Source organism: Leopardus geoffroyi, chromosome A1 (assembly GCF_018350155.1).
Source record: "Leopardus geoffroyi isolate Oge1 chromosome A1, O.geoffroyi_Oge1_pat1.0, whole genome shotgun sequence".
Taxonomy (NCBI): domain Eukaryota; kingdom Metazoa; phylum Chordata; class Mammalia; order Carnivora; family Felidae; genus Leopardus; species Leopardus geoffroyi.
Window position 1 is genome coordinate 27,044,044 of NC_059326.1, and position 20,678 is coordinate 27,064,721.

The 20,678-nt window shown below is 41.1% G+C and overlaps 1 protein-coding gene across 11 annotated transcripts in view; it reads left to right on the plus strand.

The window, feature by feature from the left end:
• ENOX1 (ecto-NOX disulfide-thiol exchanger 1) overlaps positions 1 to 20,678 on the plus strand; it is a 557,584-nt gene that overhangs the window by 86,329 nt on the left and 450,577 nt on the right. For all 11 annotated transcript variants that reach the window (XM_045477335.1, XM_045477409.1, XM_045477389.1 and 8 more), the window contains exon 2: positions 14,320 to 14,443. The gene's annotated coding sequence lies outside the window, so the exon portion shown is untranslated. The remainder of the gene's footprint in view (positions 1 to 14,319; positions 14,444 to 20,678) is intronic.

Here is a 20,678-nt window from a genome sequence, read left to right on the forward strand (position 1 = left end):
GAATAGCATACGCCTCATATGAGATATGTCTAGTGAACACATCACTCAGAGAGGCCTGATGACTGTTTGTTTGATGTCTGGACTTCTGTAGGATAACTCCCCCCCCCCCATCCCCCGACACTCCTCCACATTGTTTACCTTCTGGTGTCTTAAATGGTGTTGTATATGTGTGCTGTTAATGCTTGTGATTGGCTTACTATGTTCTTTCCTCACTAGAAACAGTGGTTGTTGGTCATCCCTGTGAAAGGAGAATGCTTGGGGCTTACGCCTAGGGGTGACCATAATTTCTTCAACGCACCACGTGAAAGACAAAATGCACCAAACAATTCAGGAGAGGATTGTACTCAGGCTATTGCACAGGAAAGAATGTTCATTAGTGAGGACTGTCCAGGGGAAAAACACTTGGGTTTCATAAAACAAGGGAGTCAGTGAATAAGGGTAGAGGTGGATCTTAGGATAGGAGAAGGCATACCTTCTCCATACATCAACAATAAGTTGAAATGATGCAGACTTCTGCAGGTATTGTAAAGATGGAAACAATCTTGAAGTGTCGCTTACGGGAGGACGTTGTTCCCTTTCTACACAATTGTACCTGATGGTAGTCAGTTTTAAAGGAAACTACAAGATGTCAGGAGATTGAAAGAAGGGGAAGGGGCTGACTTGTGTGAACCCAGTCCTGTAGGTATGTGAGTATCTTGGCAAAGTGCCTCCTAAGCCAGAGCCGTGGCCAGCTTGGAAAGCATCAGCTCAGCAGGAGAGGAACTTTGGAGTAAGGTGATGGAATGATTTTTCCTAAGAGCTGATGGAGTTATTTTTGAACATAAAAAGTGGTAAAAAAAAAAAAAAAAAATCCTGCAGTTAGGGTCGTTAAGACTGATTTTGTTCCAGCACAGACTAGCTCAGTAACAAATTAGTCTTTCCTAGTGTTTTTTTTTTTTTTTTTCCCCTTAGCCTAATTTCCATGATTTTACCATATGGAAACTCTGACTTTTATAAAGAACTTGCTCCACTGAGCAAGCTTGGTGCATTTTTCAAATGTTTTTTGACATTAACAGCTCTATTTCTCAATTAGCAAAGGGAATAAAGTTGATTATGCATATCCATGGGTGACAATTTACATCTGATTAGCCAGCTCTAAGGTAAACATTAAAAGGTCACTATAAATAACTTTTACTTCCTTTGTTTTCAGAAAGACCAGTCACTAAGTCCTAGCTTTGTCCTGCTCCCCACGGTTGAAAGGCCCTATTTTAAAATGATGGGCTTAAAGTAATATTGGGTAATAAAATCTGTAGAATTTAAAGCTTAGTTAGTTGACATTTTGTTTGTTGCATTTTTCTAATCATATTCTGATTCCCATCTGTTTTTGTGAGAACTATTAGCTAATCATAGACATTAAAAAAAAAAAAAGGAACATATGTAGACTTACAACATGTTCTGGTAACCTATTCATGGATTTATCCTTAGAGCTGAAAGGTCTTTTGGCTTTTTTTTTTTCTTCTGACTAAAAATAGGCAAACTGTCAGGGAGAGGGAGAGAGGAAATTAACTCTACCTCCTCTATTATAAAAATTAACAATTCATCCTTTTTTTTATGCTCACTGGAATCAGAGGCTTGATGGCTTGTGTATGAGAAAGATTTGGAAAATTAAATTTATGGTGTGAATTGTGCAGGCAGTAGTTCAGGTCTTTCTTTGGTGTCCCATTGGCAGACCTGTAGTGGATGAACTTCCTCAGGGCTCCTCGTTGGTGGCAGCGCTTTTAGACAGGTGACCCTGCTCTCTCAATGCACTCGTGAACGTCGTTTTTGTCTTTCTCCATTTTATTTCCAAACAATGGAAATAGTCGGATTGTTGGTAATTAGTTTTTAATTGTAAAAGTACACATGCTGTTGATAAAATTAGATAATATGCAAAGGTGTGAAGAAGAAAGGAAGATGTGAAGAAAGAACTTATAGTCCCACTTCTCAGAGATAATGATTATTTTCATTTTGGTAAATATTCTTCCGAGTATGTACCCCCCCCCACTTCCTGTGTATATAAACAAATATATTTTAACACGTGACAATGTCATACATTGTTTTTAACCCAATTTTAGAAACTTTTGTAACATGTGTAGTTTTCTGTGCAACTAATTTTGCATATATCTTTCATTTTAATGGGTATATGATATTGCAATATGAAGAGCCGCTATAATTTCTTAAGTAACTCTGTGTTGATGGACATTTCAGTTGTTCTCTAGGATAAATTCTGATGAAAATTCTGGGTCATAATTTTTGATACTCATGTTAAACTACTTTTCAGGGCTCTTTTATCAATGGTGTTTAACAGTACCCTTTTTTCTCATATCTTTAGTGAAAGTATTTTTAAAATTTTTGTCATTCTAGGGACACCTGGGTGGCTCAGTCGGTTAAGCGTCTGACTTAGGCTCAGGTCATGATCTTGCGGTTGGCAGGTTCGAGCCCCACGTTGGGCTCTATGCTGACAGCCCAGAGCCTAGAACCTACTTCAGATTCTGTGTCTCCCTCTCTCTGCCCTCCCCAGCTCATGCTCGGTCTCTCTTTCAAAAATAAACATTAAAACAATTGAAATATTTGTCATTCTGATATGCAAAATATTATTTAAAATTTAAATATCTTTGATTTGGGAGTTTGAAAACTTTACATAAATTTAGAAGCATTTTATAAACCTGTGAAGGTTGTTTGTTTTGCTTTTTCTAATAGGGAGTTTGTATTTTTGTATTGGTTCACAAGAATTCTTTATATATTAGGGAGATGAACCCTCCCATATAAATCAACTTACTCAAAATAAATTAGATGCCAGGCAATGGGCCAAATATACATTTTTCTCAATTTGTTAGTTGTCTTTTCCTTTGAATTTATAGTATTTTTCACAATTAAAAAGTTATTTATTTAATCAAGTGTATTAATGTTTATAGTTATTGGCTTTAAAGCCATGCTTAGAAAAATCTTCTTCCCCTTGGATTATAGAAATTGTCCCTTGAATTTTCTTCTGGTTCATTTGTGATTTTTTTTTTCACATTTAAAGATTTAATCTATCTGGAATTAATTTGGGGGGCAGATACTTGGTAAGGATCCAAAATTATTATTTCTCCATTACCTCAGCACCATTATTCCAGAGTTCGCTGTTTTTCCACTTCCATCACATGCAAAGTTCCCATGGGTTTTGGAATCTAATTCTGCTTCCTTTCTTCTGTTCCGCAGATCTATTACCATGATATTAACTCAGAAATACAAAAATATATTATCATCGAGCAGTGCTAACTTTCCCTTACAGAGTGAGGTGGAGAGTATTTGAGGAGTATTGAGAATGATTTCTAAGGCTTTCAGGAGGTTGACCCCTGAATGAACTGTAAAGATGTAGCAGGAGTAAGCCAAGTGAGGGTCAGGTTGGGGTAACGGGGAAGTGCATTCCAGGCAGAGACGTTAGCATGAATGGTCTCAGAGGTAAGAAGTAGCAGGACGTGTGTGTGCGTGTGTGTGTGTGTGTGTGTGTGTGTGTGTGTGTGTGTGTGCTATGTGAAATACGGGGCAGATGTCATGAGAAACGAAGTTGGAGCCATGGTCAGGTGCCTAATGCTTGGGGTTCTTTCAACCGTGTAAGAAATTTGGATATTTTTCAGATGGCATGCATTGTCAAAGTGTTCTCAGCAGAGGCCTGACCCTGTTTGGTTTGAGTTTCAGAGAGATCTTCTTTTTTTTATTTTTCACACGTACGATCCATTCGAGAGAAGTTGGCCTATAAACAAAGAGATCGCTAGACGTTCCTTAGTAATCCAAATAAGGGGTGACAGGGACCTCAACCCAGGCGACACAGCAGATGGGGAGAAGAGGGTTAGATGCGCAGCCTGTTTTGGGGAGTTCCATGAAGAATGGTGAATGATGCAGGTGGAAGAGTGAAGGGTGGCTCCGGGTTTCCCAGCACTGTTGGCGAATGGCCTCCAGTTTTTGGTCGTGGAGGAGACAAAAAATTGTCTTGTGAAGAGGAGAAGATGGCAGAGTAAGTTGGTGGCTTTAGGAGACTGACAAGGACGAAGGAGTGATGTGACTGGACGAAACTGATGGGCCTCAGCCCCAGTGCCCTTTGAAGGCGTTGCACTGAGTGTTCACATTGTGTTTTGCATTCCCAGATTCTTTTCGAATCTGTGGCCACGCCTGTGGCTCTTCCACAGGTCCCAGACACATCATGGTGGTGAACTCCTGCCCTTCTGCTACGACTCCCCTGTGGACTAGCTGGGAATCTAGAATTACAAAACCAAAAAAACCCTACATATTTCACCGAGCCGGTGTGAGACAAGTTGCAGTTTCTCAGGTTCATACACAATCTGCTCCAGCAGCTACATTTCTAGATGTGCCTTGCAGATGATACTTGAAGCTAGCAGACTTTGAATAATGATGACCCTGGAAAGGTAGCAATAAGAAAGACTTGTTGGAGCTGACAGAAAAGCTCACAGAAGCCAGGGAAGAAACGCTGCTTGCAAAGTTGTCCTGTGCTTACACTCACTCGTTGGCCTCTCTCAAATCAAAGGAAGAATTAATTTTGCTAATTGGAAGGCTATTTCTAATAGATTCACACCCGATATGAGTTATCATGTGAAGAGCAGTAACGGTAGAATAAAATGCATATGATTTGTGCCACTGAACTGCCAACTGTGTGTCATTAAGTAAGGAAATATGGGTAGCATTGTCGCCATCCTCGATTTATGTTTATTGAACGCCACGAAGTTCGAGGTCAGGCTTATAAATAGTCACTTGGTCAGGTTGAGTACACTAATAATTTATGCTGAGCCAGTAGAAGAGGTTACTAATTTTGTTTTCTTTACCATCTGTGTACCTCCTGGGCAGATCTTTTTTTTTTTTTTTTTTTTTTTTTTTAATCTGCTTGTTTTCTTTTTTAACTTATTTATAAGCAGGGCTGGCTGTTCTGCAAAAAAGAGTGTTCCAGATATAAAATCTTGAGAATCCCCTTCTTTGTCCCAAAGACTTTAGATTCTAAAGAGAGAGAAGAAGGTGGATTGGTAGACAGCTCTGCAAGATCCCATGTTCTTCTTTTCCTAGCTTAAGTCTGCTTGGCTCAGAATTGCTGAGGGAAGGCAGCATGGAGGTTCCAGCCTGGGTTTTTTTTGTTTAAGCTACAGGCTGTGTCTTTTTTTGTGGTAATGAAGCAGTGCCTAAAATGTTATCAGGGAGGAATCCAACCCGTTTTCTTCTTGGTCTTCTCATCTGGAGCCAGCAACAGACACACAAACAGGTGGGGTGGGAGCTGGAAGAGAAGCCTTGAGCAAAGCAGAGAGAATGGAGAATTGCCAAAAGTGGAAGCAAAACAGATCCTGCGAGCGCCGAGTGTGTGTGTATATGCAGACAGGTGTGTGTTCCTATTTATATTAATAGGTCCATGTAAATTTTTGATGCAGAAAATACATTTTACCTACATAGGTTGATTGATGGATACAAAAAGTGAATGAGGGGGCGCCTGGGTGGCTCAGTCGGTTGAGCGTCCGACTTCAGCTCAGGTCACGTTCTCCCGGTTCGTGAGTGCGAGCCCCGCGTCAGGCTCTGGGCTGATGGCTCAGAGCCTGGAGCCTGCCTCCGATTCTGTGTCTCCCTCTCTCTCTGCCCCTCCCCCATTCATGCTCTGTCTCTCTCTGTCTCAAAAATAAATAAACGTTAAAAAAAATTAAAAAAAAAAGTGAATGAAAAAAAAAATGAATATTGCAGCGCATAGCCCTAAAGCAGTCCATCTGAATGGTAATGAAAATCTGGCTCTATTGAGGGGCTGATTTTGCCATTTTCTCTTAAATGCAATTGGGCTCATTTTCATGCCGTTTTTTTTATGGTATCAGAGGTACCAAATAAGTGTCAGCCTGTCAGAGATGGGATCGATGCTTAACAATTAAGTGTGCATTCCTTTCTACCTATGTGCATTAAATGTCTAACACAGTCTTCCGGTTTTATTTTCATTTTGTCATTCTCCTTTGCTGCATCCTCTTCCTCCTCAGTTCGTCTTCTCACACTTGTGTTCTGCAGAGCCCTGAACTTGTTCTCACTCTTCACCGTTGTCTGGCTCACTTCTATTCATCTTCATGCTTTCCTGGCCTGTTCTTTAATTTTGACTCTTGTGGCGGATCCTGATAGCTGCCCACCAAAATCCATTCTACCTTTATCCTCGACACACAGCTCTAGTGTGTTTCCCAGCCTTGCTTGTAGGTGGGTGGCCATGTGAGTAAGATCTCTCCAGGGGAATGTGAGTAGACGTGGTGCATGCCCTTTTTAGACTTGGGATAAAAAGCCCTACAGGCGCTCCTCTCTGAACCTCCTTCCTCTGGCTAAGTGGGATGGATGCTGCTGTTGGACAGGCTAGTGGAATGACTGTCTTCCCACCCCCCACCTGAGTTCCTTGTATCACGATGGGAGAAACTTCTTACTAAATCCATGGATTTTGGGTGGTCTGCTAACAACATCTAGTCTGCCCTAAGACAACTCCCAAACCTATATATCTTTACATATAGCCTAGGTCATTTTCGTAATCTAGATCCAAACATCTGACTGTTTACCGGACATTTCTTACACTCAGCTTGTCTAAAGCCTGGCCACTACCTCCCTCTCTCTGACCCCAGTCCTTTTCCAATGTCCCTTCCTCTGTAAAGAGCAGGCCTAGCCAACCAGATACCCAAGTGACATACTTGGGAGCCATTTTTGACTGCTCTTACTGCTACATCCCTCAGTTAGTCTAGGGGTTGGCAAACTTCAGTCAGGCCAAATTTGTCCTGTTTGCCTGTTTTTTATAAATACATTTTTGTTGGCATGAAGTCACGCTCATTTACCTACATATGTCCCCTTTCTCACCAAAACACCAGGGTTGAGTAGTTGTGGTAGAAACCGTATGGCCAGCAAAGGCTAAGGTTTGTTGATCTGGCCCTTTACAGAAAACTTTGCCAACCGGGGTCTAGTCAGTTGGCAAAGTCTATTAATTCTGTCTTAATGTTCTTTTGAACCCATCTACTTCTTTCCATTTTCACTATCATTTCTATCCTCGTGTGACCTATCAGAATGGCATCCAAAGAGTGTCTATCTATGGACATAGTCTCGCATTTTTATAATCCATTCTCCATATGACAGCCAGAGTCATAAGGACAATGGTGAAGATCCTTATTATTACTCTTAACCTACTCTACTGATACAGCCCCCAAATCTGTGTGCCTTTACCTATAACCCAAGTCTCTTTCCTTAACCTCAGACCCAAATATCACCACCTTGGTTAAAATCTTTCAGTGGCTTCCCATTGCTCTTACAGTAAGTAAGCTGAGGCCCAGGCTTGCCCCCTCACTTAAACCCCAGCCATTCTTATCTTCTTAAAAGTGTTTTGCTTGCATTGTGTTCTTCCTTGCCTGTGGTACTTCTCTTTGCCAAATTTCCCTTTTACCTGGTTAAGTCTTATTTACCCACCCAGGCTGAAACTTAAAAGATACTTTGTCTAGGAGACCCTTCCTGATCTCCGGACTGGGTTTGATCTCCTTCTTATGTGCTCTCATAACACCTTTTGCTTCCTCTGTATTATAGTCACTATACTTTACTCACCTTATTATTTATCTCTCTTCTTCCCACTGACTGTAAATTCTGAAAGAGGAGGGGCTGTGTCTGTATCAAGTCCTGCTGAATATCCAACATCCATCAAACTTGGAATATGTCACGTTTTCTGACCTTTCCTCTGTCCAACTTACAATAAGAATGCCTTTAAAAAAAAATTCTAATTGAATTAGTTAAGTTCAAAGAAAATCCGTGATTAAGGGAGTAAGTTATGAGATATGTAGGCTTGGTAGGTGTAAGGTGGGAGAGATTAATTCTATAGAATATAGGAGCAGAGGAGCCTACACACACACACACACACACACACACACACACACACACACGCACATGCACACGCACGCGCACACACAGCCACACCGAAAACATTCATTAAGTGCCAGAACATCCTAGAAACCTAATACTACAAACAGGCATGATTCACCCCCCAGTGTAAGTGTGACAGTATCAACTATCTTCAGTCATAAAGACAGAGGAAAAAAGAACATTTCTTTTTGCCCTAGTTAAAGAGAGCCTTTGAGCAAGCTGTCATTCATTCATTGTTCCATTCAGTCTTTCATTTGTTTAACAAATTTTTGTTTAGCCTGATACCAGATGCATTGGATACAAATATTCAGGGGAGAAAGGGAGCTATTACATTAGTGGGAAGGCAGACACTTAAAATATAATTACAGGACAATATGGTAAGCACTATAATTTAGCAATTTGTACAAAGGAGCATGAGAGCACAGAGGAGGAAGCAAATTCTGTTTTTACCTGTTTACAGCAATATGAAAATGGAAATGTGGGTTCACTTTTTGTGTGTGAGGAGTGAAGGGAGTGAGTAAAGCTCACCTCCCTTGTGTAGTTTCGCTTGAGTAGTTTCTCATTGCTACCTTTCCCCCTTTTCTTTGGGGCTGGGATGGAGATAGTATGCTGTTTTCCACATACATTTGCTTGGCATTCGAATAATTCATTCATTGCTGCAGGATTAGCAGTAGCGTTTATTTGACACATTCAGCTGAGTCCTAGAAGAGAAGACAGATATTGTTCCCATGATGTCACCACCCCTCCCCAGGCTCCCCAAGGAGGAGACACAGTTGGGAAACTCATTTCCTGGGCGTTGACCGCTGGAAATAGGCAAATGGGGACGGATCATACTTGAGTGAGAATGATACCATGTGAGGTGAGGCTTGAGTCTACGTGGGTAGTTACATGGGTTACTTTAGCAGACTTGAGTCTACATGGGTTACATGGGTAACTTTAGCAGACGACTCACTTGGCTACGAACAAACCCTGTCTTTGTGGGCAAGTGTTCACTAGGTTCAACTTTAGACTCTCCTTTTGCCTCATTAAGCCAGATAACAGAGAAATGAACTGACAGTGTGGTTGGAGAAATCTCGTGTTTTCCTCGGGTTTCTTTTTTTAATTCTTGTCAGAGTCTCGTTGTTGCTGTTGTTGTTGAGGAACTCTTGTTTTGTTTTTTTTTTTTTTTTTCTGCTCACTCTTTTCCTTCATCCTCCAAAATTTCTCAGAAACAGCCTACTCGTGATAGAAAATCTCCCTTGCCACTGATACTACTAGTAATTGCTAGCATGTATTCACATCCCATCTCTGCTACTTATTAATTGGGGAGACTTGGATGATTTACTTAACTAAGCTTGCTAAGCCTCAATTTCTCCATCTTAAAAATGAGAATATTTTTGTAACGTTTCTATTTCTTTTTGAGAGACAGAGCACGAGTAGGGGAGGGGCAGAGAGAGAGGGACACACAGAATCCAAAGCAGGCTCCAGGCTCTGAGCTGTCAGCATAGACAGCATAGACTCATGGGATTCGAACTCACTAACCGCAAGATCATGACTTGAGCCGAAGTCAGACGCTTAACTGACTCAGCCACCCAGGCACCCCCCAAAATGAGAATATTAATACTACCGTCTAACTTAAATGATTGTAATGAGGATTAAATGAGATAATACAAATAAATTCCTGGTGTATCCTAAGAACTCCTTAAAGGTTTGTCATTAGGTCTGAAAAGGTAAGCCTTGCCCGTTGTGTCTTCTCTGGTTAGGGTGTCAGACACTTTTCCTTTGTCATTCGGACCATCTGAAAGATTACCCTAAGGTCTCATACATGACTTTTGATTCCTTGGTTGGTGTATGTTGGCTGACACTTCACTTATTTTGGGAGATTTCTCAGTGTTAAAAAACATGTGATGGTTTTTTCCCCTGCATCTTCTAAAAGGCTGCAGCAGGTTTCTTCAATTCTGGAGGAGGGCTAATGGGACAAGTAATGGGCATGCTCTCTTTCCCTGGAATGCCCAGGAGGCAAGGCTAGCTGGGCTCAAAGTGGGCTTATGAGTCCTCTAGAAGTTCACAACGACGAAAAACAGCAGAAGGATATGGATGCCCATAATGCATTAACCCTTATTCCACTACCCGCACCTCAAAAAAAAAAAACCATGTGTCACCATTGAACAGTCCTCTTCTCAGATTTCCTTTTGAATTAATACCTTATGTAGTTCAGGTCTGAATTGCCAAGTACACTGACTCATTTCTTCATTATGTAAGCCATTTACAGGTCACTGCTCAGATGTTGGAATACCTGTTTTAGGCTAACGGCAAGGTGCTTAAATGACTCTCAGCTGTGCCCTTACACTTGCATTCACCTGGGCTCCCCAGAGAACTACCATACTGGGCTCCTCACCATTAGCTGTGAGTCCCGCACAGAGGCCTCATTAGCATCAAAACGCTCCTCCTCTCTGCCTTCTGGGCAGCGACCTACCCAGGGGAATGGCAAGGAAACTATGCAAGAAGCAGATTGCAGTTACTGGGAAGTGAAACTTTTTGAAGAAAATGCAGATCAACTAGATCTGGATGTCGGGAAGTATGAAGAGACCCAGTGTGGGAAAGGGTCATCCAAGTGAGTTTGAAAGCAGAATCTGGGCACCAAGCTGAGTTTAAAGCAAACACCGTAGAGAATGACCTTGGGGATCCTGGGAAATTGGGGAAGAGCAGCATGATGTACACAATGAGGCCAAAAAGAAAGTAAGTGCTTAAGGAACAGTAATTTCAAAGACTGTCAGCTCTAAAGAGACATTCTAAATGCGATTTCTTTGAAAACCATTCCAAAGCTCAAATATTTATATTGATACTATTTAGTGACGATCATGAAATGCTTTGATCTGGCTGATACCATATATGTGTTCCCATTTTGTAATTATCCAGGGAAAATACTGTTCCAAAGTTCATAGACAAAGCTGGTTACTGTGATTGGCTGAAGTTGTTGTGCATAACAAAGCATTGGTTTAATTAAGTTCTTAATCCTTCCTACTCTCCAAAGAGGTCATACCATTCAGTGTGGTAAATGTAAACATGGGAATTCAATTGTTTCTGAAGATTACCTGCTCTCTGCAGGGTGAAGGTTCTCAAAGGAGTTCCTGGCCTTCAAAAACAAAGACATTATTATTCCCCAGTCACTGGTATGGATTAGTGCTATCCTGGGATTGATGATCCCATCTTCAAAGGACTCTGATTGCCCTTCATGGCCAATCAGAGGGTCATCGGAACCTGCTACATTTTAAATGTCTGTGTTAGGAGATATCCAAAGACATCAGACTTTTGCTTATTTTCTTACTTAATATAGATATGCTCTTTCTTCTCTTTGATAATTCAACTCTGGTGTGCTGTTGAGTATAGCTGGGTGAAATCTTTCCTGACCACTTGGGTTCCTCAGTAACTCAGATACTGTGTCTACCATACATTCATGAACTTGACATTTACTGACATATTTTGTTCTTGCCAGTCATTACAATAATGTTCAAATAATTTAAGGGGGAGGCAATAAGACAGGTATATAAACTGCTAAAATACAAAATTGAAAAAGGTACAGGAGCTTAGGTAAGGGAGATGTTATTTCTGGTTAGGACATCAGAACAATCTCATGGAATAGGCTGTATTTAAGGTGGAACTTGAAAAAGATGGGCTTTGAAATGTGAGCTGCTTCTTGCACAGACACACAGACATGTACCTTTTTTTTTTTTTTATTGAAGTACAGTTGACATGCAATGTTATATTGGTTTCAGGTGTATGACACAGTGGTTCAAAAATTCTATATGTTATTCATTGCTCAACGTGATAAGTATAGTCACCTTCTGTCACTATTCAACCTTATTACAGTATTATTGACTATATTACCTGTGTTGTACTTTTGATCCCCGTGACTTATTTATCTTGTAACTGGAAGTTTGTACCTCTTAAGCCTCCTTACCTCTTTTGCCCATTCACCTAACCTCTTTCCATCTGGGAACCGCCAATTTGTTCTTTGTATTTATGGGTCTGTTTCTGTTTTCTGTTTATTTTTTTAGATTTCATATCTAAGCGAAATCATATAGTATTTGTCTTTCTCTCTCTGACTTAATGTAGAATAATATGCACTATGTCCATCCACATTGTCACATAATGCAAGATTTCATTCTTTACTATGGTTAATATTCCATTGTATGTATCTAACACATCTTCTTTATCCATTCATCTATCAGTGGCCCCTTAGGTTGCTTCTGTACCTCAGCTACTGTAAACAATGCTGCAGTAAACACAGGGGTGCATATATCTTTTCAAATTAGTGTGTTTCTTCTCTTTGGGTAAATACTCAGAAGTGGAATTTCTGGATCATATGGTAGTTCTATTTTTATTGTTTTTGGTGGCGGGGGGAGGTCCACACTGTTCTCTATAGTACCAGTTTACATCTCACCAATAGTGCACAGGAGGGTTCCTTTTCTCCATATACTCACCAACACTTATTTCTTTTTGATACAAGCCATTCTTACTGGTGTGGGATTGTGTCTTATTGTGGTTTCAACTTGCATTGCCCTGATGATTAGTGATGTTGAGCATCTTCTCAAGACATACAGTTGGCCATCTGTATGTCTTATTTGGAAAAATGTCCATTCAGGTCCTTTGCCTATTTTTTAATTGGATTGTTTGTTTTTGTGTTGAGTTGTATGAGGTCTTTATATCTTTGGAATATCAACCCTTTATTGGATTTACCATTTGAAAATATCTTCTACCATTCAGTAGGTTGTCTTTTTGTGTTGTTGATGGTTTCCTTCACTTTTTAGTTTGATGTAGTCCCAATGGTTTATTTCCATTTTTGTCTCCCTGAGAAGATGTATCCCAAAAAATGTTGCTAAGGTTAATGTCCAAGAGATATGTACGTCTTCATTAGCTTTGAGTGTAGTTTCTGTGGAGACGGAATAGGAGTTCTTTTCTCCTGTTGTCCCTCCTGACATGTGGTTCAGTGCTTGACACAGACTAGGTGCGGAACCCCTATTTGTCACCAGAGACAATGAGATAAGCATCCCTTCTAGAAGGAGAATTGAGGTGATGTAATTGAAACAGTCTACCACATCATAGAACAAAAGCATATGTTTGCCCAGTAGCCCTGGAATGTTTTTCAAGAGGGCATGTTTCCTTTTACCTCTTTGTGGGCTTCTTAGACCCAATTACTTTGATGCTGTATTAAAAAAGTAAAGGAGGGGCGCCTGGGTGGCTCAGTCGGGTGAGCGTCCAACTTTGGCTCTGGTCATGATCTCACAGTCTGTGAGTTCGAGCCCTGCATCAGGCTCTGTAATGACAGCTCAGAGCCTGGAGCCTGCTTCGGATTCTGTGTCTCCCTCTCTCTCTGCCCCTCCCCCGCTCATGCTCTGTCTGTCTCTCTCTCTCTCTCTCTGTCAAAAATAAATAAACATTAAAAAAAAAAAGTAAAGGAGTGAATGAAGTTCTCAAGGGTAGAGTCTGTTTGCTTTTACAAAATCATGTTTGGAGATGGATCTGTGGCTACTTCATCCTTAAATAAAGAGAAACCATCCCAGAAACCCAACTGAAGTTGGTTATTTTAAGGTCTTACTGTCTTTTTGCCTGATTCTGTTGTCTTTGACACACCTGCTATATATCTAATTAAGAAAGGTTATGCCTGATTCATAAATAGCCACCAGATTAGTATAGTGAGCTGTGGAGAGATCCGGGAGTCGGGGACACCAGGTCTTATGTTTCCACCAACAGCTGAAACCCAACTGAGCAGAACCCAACATTACAAAAACAATTGTAAAAATCAAAAGCTTAACACTGGGAAGAGTTGAAACAAGATTTGCGAGTTTCTAAGGAAGAAAAACATTGCCGCATCTTCCTACCCTGCACGCCTACTGGCAGTGACTGTTCAGTCTCTCCAGATACCTTCTGCAACTGCGGAGGCACAATTTTTCTGAGAGCTTCTCTTCCCTAGTCCCATCTTCTCTTGCCACAGGTTATCAAAAGGCCATAGAGCTTGTCCTGGGGGCAGGGCATGGAATCTGAAAATTCTGGCTTTCTTGCAGGTCTCCCCCTACCCTCGCTTTGCTAGACAATTGCAGGAGCCTCAGAGGAATACACAGGCAGCCATTGGAGGAGTTTCTCTGCAGTTATCTGCCATTGACCTTAGCCTAATTTGTCATGTTTTGGTCGATAATTCCAAAGTTGAAGGATGAGGTACCTATTAGATTTGATGTGCCACATTCTTCCTCTGAAGCTAGGTTTGTTTCACCAGCTAATGACTTTATTCAATTATATTAAAAACCCAAGGTTTATTTTATAAGCGTGACAACGAGTCATTATATGAGTAGTATTCCACAGGCCCTAAGCAAAACACATAAAATGTCATTTCAAGTGCCACGTTTCTTTTCTAATTCCATTTTTTTTTTCTTACAGATTTTTGAAAGCGGCTTAAATCTAATTGGCTCCCCCAGGATCTCAGCTCCTGCTACATTGGTGCATTCCTTTTTTTGAGAGGCATCTGGAGAGACTAAATGGCCACTGCTCGTTGGCATACAGGGTAGGAGGATGCGGCAACTTTTTTTTTTTCCTCTGTCCTTGGAAACTTTCAAATCTTGGTTCAGTTCTTCTTGAGCGTGAATGTTTGGTTTTTGCGATTGTTTTTGTAATGCTGGGTTCTGTTTTCCTGTTGTTGAATTTCATATGAGTGAGGTGGCAGCCACAACTGCTGCCACCCCATGGTGGCCAGCCTATGTCTTCTGTGAAGGAAACATCAAGAGAAAAGAAAAACAAAACCCATAATAGTAGTAGGGTATGGATTTGTATAAATAATACTTACCAAACAGTGCTAATAAATCAGCCTTATGTGAGTCTGTTCTACTCAAGGTAAACACCTATTTACACAGCAGAGCTGAGTTGCTTTTAGAGGCCCACAGTCAGATGTCCCTGTAGTCGATGCAGCTGTTAAAAGAATGCCTGAATCTTTCCCTTAATCACGGTGACGTCCTATGTTTGAAACCCCACGCAGTGAAGCAAATGAAAGAGGAGATTCTACCCATCAGATAGTAGGGAAAGACAAGGGAGAAGAGGGTAACTAGGGTTTTTTTTTTTTTCTTGTTTCAAAGGGTTTCTCTTAGCCAGATACTTAAAGATTTGAGATAAAAAAAAAAAAAAAAAAAAAACAGGAAAATATATGTGGTATCTGTTTTTAAGTATGTTATTAAAGTATGTATGTATGGAAAGTATGTATGGAAAGACTCTGGTTTTAGAGCTTCAGTCTTCCATTGTAGAGGGGAAAGCTGGGATTAAAGAAATTGAACATGTAAGAGACTATTGGCCTGATTTGGGCAAACCCATACTGAAGACATTCAGAAGCCAGAAATAAAAAGTGTGTTAAAGGCTGTGGTTAGGCTGCCTTTTGTTGCTGGATTAGAAATAGTAAATGGAGAAATAGCAAGAAATGTGTTCCTCTTTTGGAAGACAACTGATTTAAAATTTTTGTACTAGCAGAGTCTTATCTTGTAATATTTGATATCTCCTTCTCCTAAACATAGGCCAGGAGAGTGACCAGAATGGGCTCAAAGTTTGTTTTGATTAAGTGCCTCTTGGTTGTGTGCATGTGTGTGTGTGTGTGTGTGTGTGTGTGTGTGTGTTTATGTGTATGGCCCAAGTGGGAATATCTGTTTAATTGAAATCTGATTGTCCTGTTATTGGTTAGGCAGGACCTGCCCAAGCATAGAAAAACCTAATTTCAGGCTTAGCAGGCAATGAAGTTAATAATAAAACATGTCTATTGAATTAAAAACAGTACCATTCTTGTTAATTCATTTAAAAATATTACTCAAGATTTTCCTCCCAAGATAAACATTTATGTATCTGCCAAGTGGGACAAGAGCCAGCCAGTCTCCTTTTTGGTAAATGTACTCCTTTTGTTGTCCTAAGGGAGACAGCCCAGGCCTAGGGCACAAGGAGCCCAGTTTTAATTGTGTGCCCCTCTGGAGTTGTACCACCAGGGACAATGACTTTGTCATATTGGCCCTAAGCTTTTCTTATGTATAAAATAAGAGGGTTGGATGAGGTGACTTCTAAAGTCCTTAATACATATAATGTTCTGTGAAACAGAGTAAACGGTGGAAAGAAACACATGGAAATGGTAAGGAAAAGCTAAGTGAGGTAGCTCAATGCCCGAGGAAGGATTTTCTTTTTTTTTTTTTTTTTTTAATTTTTTTTTTTTCAACATTTATTTATTTTTGGGACAGAGAGAGACAGAGCATGAACAGGGGAGGGGCGGAGAGAGAGGGAGACACAGAATCGGAAACAGGCTCCAGGCTCTGAGCCATCAGCCCAGAGCCCGACGCGGGGCTCGAACTCACGGACCGTGAGATCGTGACCTGGCTGAAGTCGGACGCTTAACCGACTGCGCCACCCAGGCGCCCCTCGAGGAAGGATTTTCTGAGCAGAGAAGGGAGAGAGTCCAGGCAAGGCTGAGCAAATGACCTCCTCCTCCTCCTCCTCCTCATCCTCCTCCTCATCCTCCTCCTCCTCCTCCTCCTCCTCCTCCTTCTTCTTCTTCTTCTTCTTCTTCTTCTTCTTCTTCTTCTTCTTCTCTCTCTCTCTCTCTCTCTCTCTCTCTCTCTCTCTCCAGTTCAACTCCTATCTGGCAGCTTTAAAGAACTCAGAAATGCTCCTCCATATGTACCCTTTCTTTTTCTCTCCTCTCCTCTTTATCATGTTTCTTTATGTCTTTATCCACTCCCTCACTCACTGCCATCTTTACATCTCTCTGAGGAGTAGATATAGTTAGCATTTGTCAGGAAGACAGGAGGACAATGATGGAACTTGTTGGAAAAGGGTTTTTTTTTTCCCCATTTTTCCTCTTTTCATTTCCTAGGATCTGTTATAGCTTTGATTTTATTAAATAAAAAATGAAAATTTTTAACAACTGGATTGTACATTCATAGTGATGACAATTATAACAATCACAGTGATGATACTGACCTTGAGTGCTCACTGTGTGCCAGGAACTGTTCTTAATGCCTTGGGCATAATGGCTTCTGTAATCCCCAGCACAACACTGTGAGGTCAGACCTGCTCTCACCAGCATTATGCTGATATAGACACTGCATCAGAAAGGTAAAGTCACTTGCCCAAGTTTCACAGCTAATTATGGAAAAGTTGGGATTCTGTCCTCGGCCATCCTTTTCCAGTGTTACTGCTCTTATGTGCTCAGCCTGGCCGCATCTCCTCTGAGGCAGAGATGATATATTCTATTCACTTTTTTGTATTCTCTTGAGAATTTGGCATGCTTAAGGAAGTATACCTTGAATTCATGTAGAATCGAATTAAAGGAACACCATCCACCTGGAAGAGAAAGTCGCCCAAGGCTTCCCCACCTCAGGCCTCTGGAGAAGCGGCGTTTGTGATGACCTCCCAACCATGTTCGTGGACAAATGTTTGACTTGTTATTTGAAACCATCTACTTCCTTTCTGTGTGAAACTCAGGAACTCGTTTCGTTTAGAAATTTTGGTTTTAGGGGCGCCTGGGTGGCGCAGTCGGTTAAGCGTCCGACTTCAGCCAGGTCACGATCTCGCGGTCCGTGAGTTCGAGCCCCGCGTCGCGCTCTGGGCTGATGGCTCAGAGCCTGGAGCCTGTTTCCGATTCTGTGTCTCCCTCTCTCTCTCTGCCCCTTCCCCGTTCATGCTCTGTCTCTCTCTGTCCCAAAAATAAATAAACGTTGGAAAAAAAAAAAAAGAAATTTTGGTTTTAAGGGAGAAAGTTAGGCTGTAGCTTAAGGAGGTCGAATTGAATTTATGTGTAGACAGTGAAACTGTGGTACTATTTAAGCAAACGTAGCTGATAAGTTAATATATGAGCGAAGTGGTGTTTGAAGAAATAGCTTGGAACAAGGAGTCAACGAACGCACTAGATGATAGTTATTAGAAAAAATTTTTCCATTAAGGTTTTATTTGCCTGGATGCAGTTGACTTCTTTTGAAAAAATACTTGGTTTTCCACTTATGAACATTTGACGCACACACAAAATCAATATGTTTACATTCCAAGGCCAATATTTCTACTCCTATATATGATGTTAATGGTGGGAGAAATGAGTAGGAGAGCTACTTCTTTCTGTATTTGCTGACATGGTACAAGGATAGTGCTTTCGTACCAGGGCTCTGGATTGCAGGGATTCACTATGTCCTCGAGTGCCTCACTCATCTGGTGGTCAGATTTCCAGCAATTCTATCGTATGGAACATATATATGTGCCTAGAAGGATAGGGTCATGGGTGGGGGGGCTAATGTTGGAAATAACCTTAAGGATAATTTAACCCAGTTGCCTTATTTTGCAGATAAAAAAGTACAGCCCCAAATGAATAAGGGCCCTAGCTGTGGAGTAGAACAAAGTCTCAAATAGAAAACAGTAATTACATAGGTTGTGTAGTGTTAACTCTATTAATGCGCTGTATAACTATTCGTTGAGTACCTTATAACGTGTAAGACATTAGAGATAGAAACATGAATTCTTGGACTAGGAAGTATATGGGTCTTCCTTGCAGCTCTTACTAAACATGTGCTCATGAAGCCACAGATGAGAATGATCCTCATGAACTCTGAAGATGACAAGGACTTTGTTTTGTAAATTCCACGGTGTCTCATGCCTTCCAGGATATGAAGCTGCTGACCACAGGAAGAAATGAAAGGAATGATCACAGTGTAGGAATCTGACAATATTTAGTATGAGCAAATGTACTGACTTAAAAAGCCTCTGAAAAATTATAACTTTTCATTCCAATGCTGTGTCTTAAGTTTGTGTTGATAACCCTGAGTCAAAAAAAAAAAAAAAAAGGTTAAAGTTCTTTCAACCTGTTATTTTAGCAAAGTGATAAAGGGCACAATATATTTTGGAAAGCTTTCAAATATGGGGTATTGGTGTATAAAAGGGGGAGCTTCACTTCCCTGGGACATTTACTCAAAAGGCATTAAAATTTGTTGAACACCAGCCATGCACAACTTATCTCTAGATCACGAATGGATAAATTTGATGTTCACGGAAGGGAAAGTGGCCACCATTGTAACAGAAGTTGATGTTTAGCCATTAGCTTTACAAGGGGGTTTTGTATATGGAAGCACTATTATGAAGGTTGGTGTGCAAGGGGTCACGCTAAATGTGGGCCAGAGGGAGGCGGGGAGAATAACAAAACTGCAGGCGGCCTTGGCAGTGTGCCCAATCCGTGACTTCATTTAACTCTCTTGCCACTTCTGCATGGTGCCCAGGGTTCTGTCCGTCTTGCTCATGAGGAAGCTTAGAATCAAGAGAGGAGTTAATTTGCTCACAGTGTCACAGTTGGCAGATAGCAGGATTTGAATTTAGATGTACATGATTGCAAAGCCCCAGGCTTGGTCAGCTGGGTCTGACTCAAGTAGCATTTCACTCTTCACCCGACATGGACTGTAGCCTGAGGGACACATGCATTCTTTCCCTTGTGTGTCCTTCTACGCCTCCATTCAACACATATTTAAAAACCAGCTTTAGGGGCGCCTGGGTGGCGCAGTCGGTTAAGCATCCGACTTCAGCCAGGTCACGATCTCGCGGTCCGTGAGTTTGAGCCCCGCGTCGGGCTCTGGGCTGATGGCTCGGAGCCTGGAGCCTGTTTCCGATTCTGTGTCTCCCTCTCTCTCTGCCCCTCCCCCATTCATGCTCTGTCTCTCTCTGTCCCAAAAATAAATAAATGTTGAAAAAAAAATTAAAAAAAAAAATAAAAAAATAAAAACCAGCTTTATGCCGGACTCTTTCAGGAGAGGCAGATACAAATTAAGAGAAAAGTTGAACTACAGGGTAATATAAGACATGATAAAGGTACTTGACAAAAGCATGTGAGGGTGGTTGGTTTTTCTTTTAGCCTATAGACTCAGTACGATTACTTTAAGATCATCCTGCTTAGACGTGGGGGATGTTTTTGAAATTTTTAACATTGATGAGCCACAAACACAGAATTACATCATTTGTAGTTAGCAGATCCATCTTTTTTTTTTTTTTTTTTTTTTTTTTTTTTAACTGCATGTTGGTGCTAAGTTGGTGACGTTGGCCCTGATGGGATAAACAAAGGCAGGCTTTCTTTTGCTATACTTTCAGGGCGCTAGCTTTCCCGTCCAATATCCTGTACCAATATTGTAGGCACAATACTTCTTATAGCACATCCCAGATTTCCAAGTAAGTGGGGTATCACATGATGATGTTTTATGGCCTCACCAATTCTGAATCAGTGAAGTCTAGATTAATGAAATTTACAGCACATAGAGTTAGAGAGTCAGAAATACACTAGCAGCATATTGTAGAAGCACAGGATCCCAAGTCAGAGGATCTGGGTTTGCGTGAAGGCTCTTTCTCTCGTGTAAGACTATAAATCGCTTTGGGCCTGGATTTATTTAAGTGCTTACGTCACATGGCGTAGCGTAAATTAAATGACACAGTAGATGTGAAAAATGCTTTGCAAAGAGAGTTACAGTGTGTGCTTGTGCAGGGTTTCGGGTGTCATGTGAGGATAATAGGACATTTAACATTGGGCTCAAGCTGTGAAGGAAGAATATAGAAAAATAAGTGGAAAGAGATGGTTTTGACCATGGAGGGTAAAGAGTATCAACATGCACCTTAGTTTTGTCTGCTCAGTTCCTCACCATTTCCCGTAACAGGTACATTACATTGGCATCCGTGCAGCTTCTGCCTCCAGCCCCTGGAGTTGCCTTTAAGATGTCTCATGGTGGTGTCAGAGGGCCACCATGTTGACTGTGCCC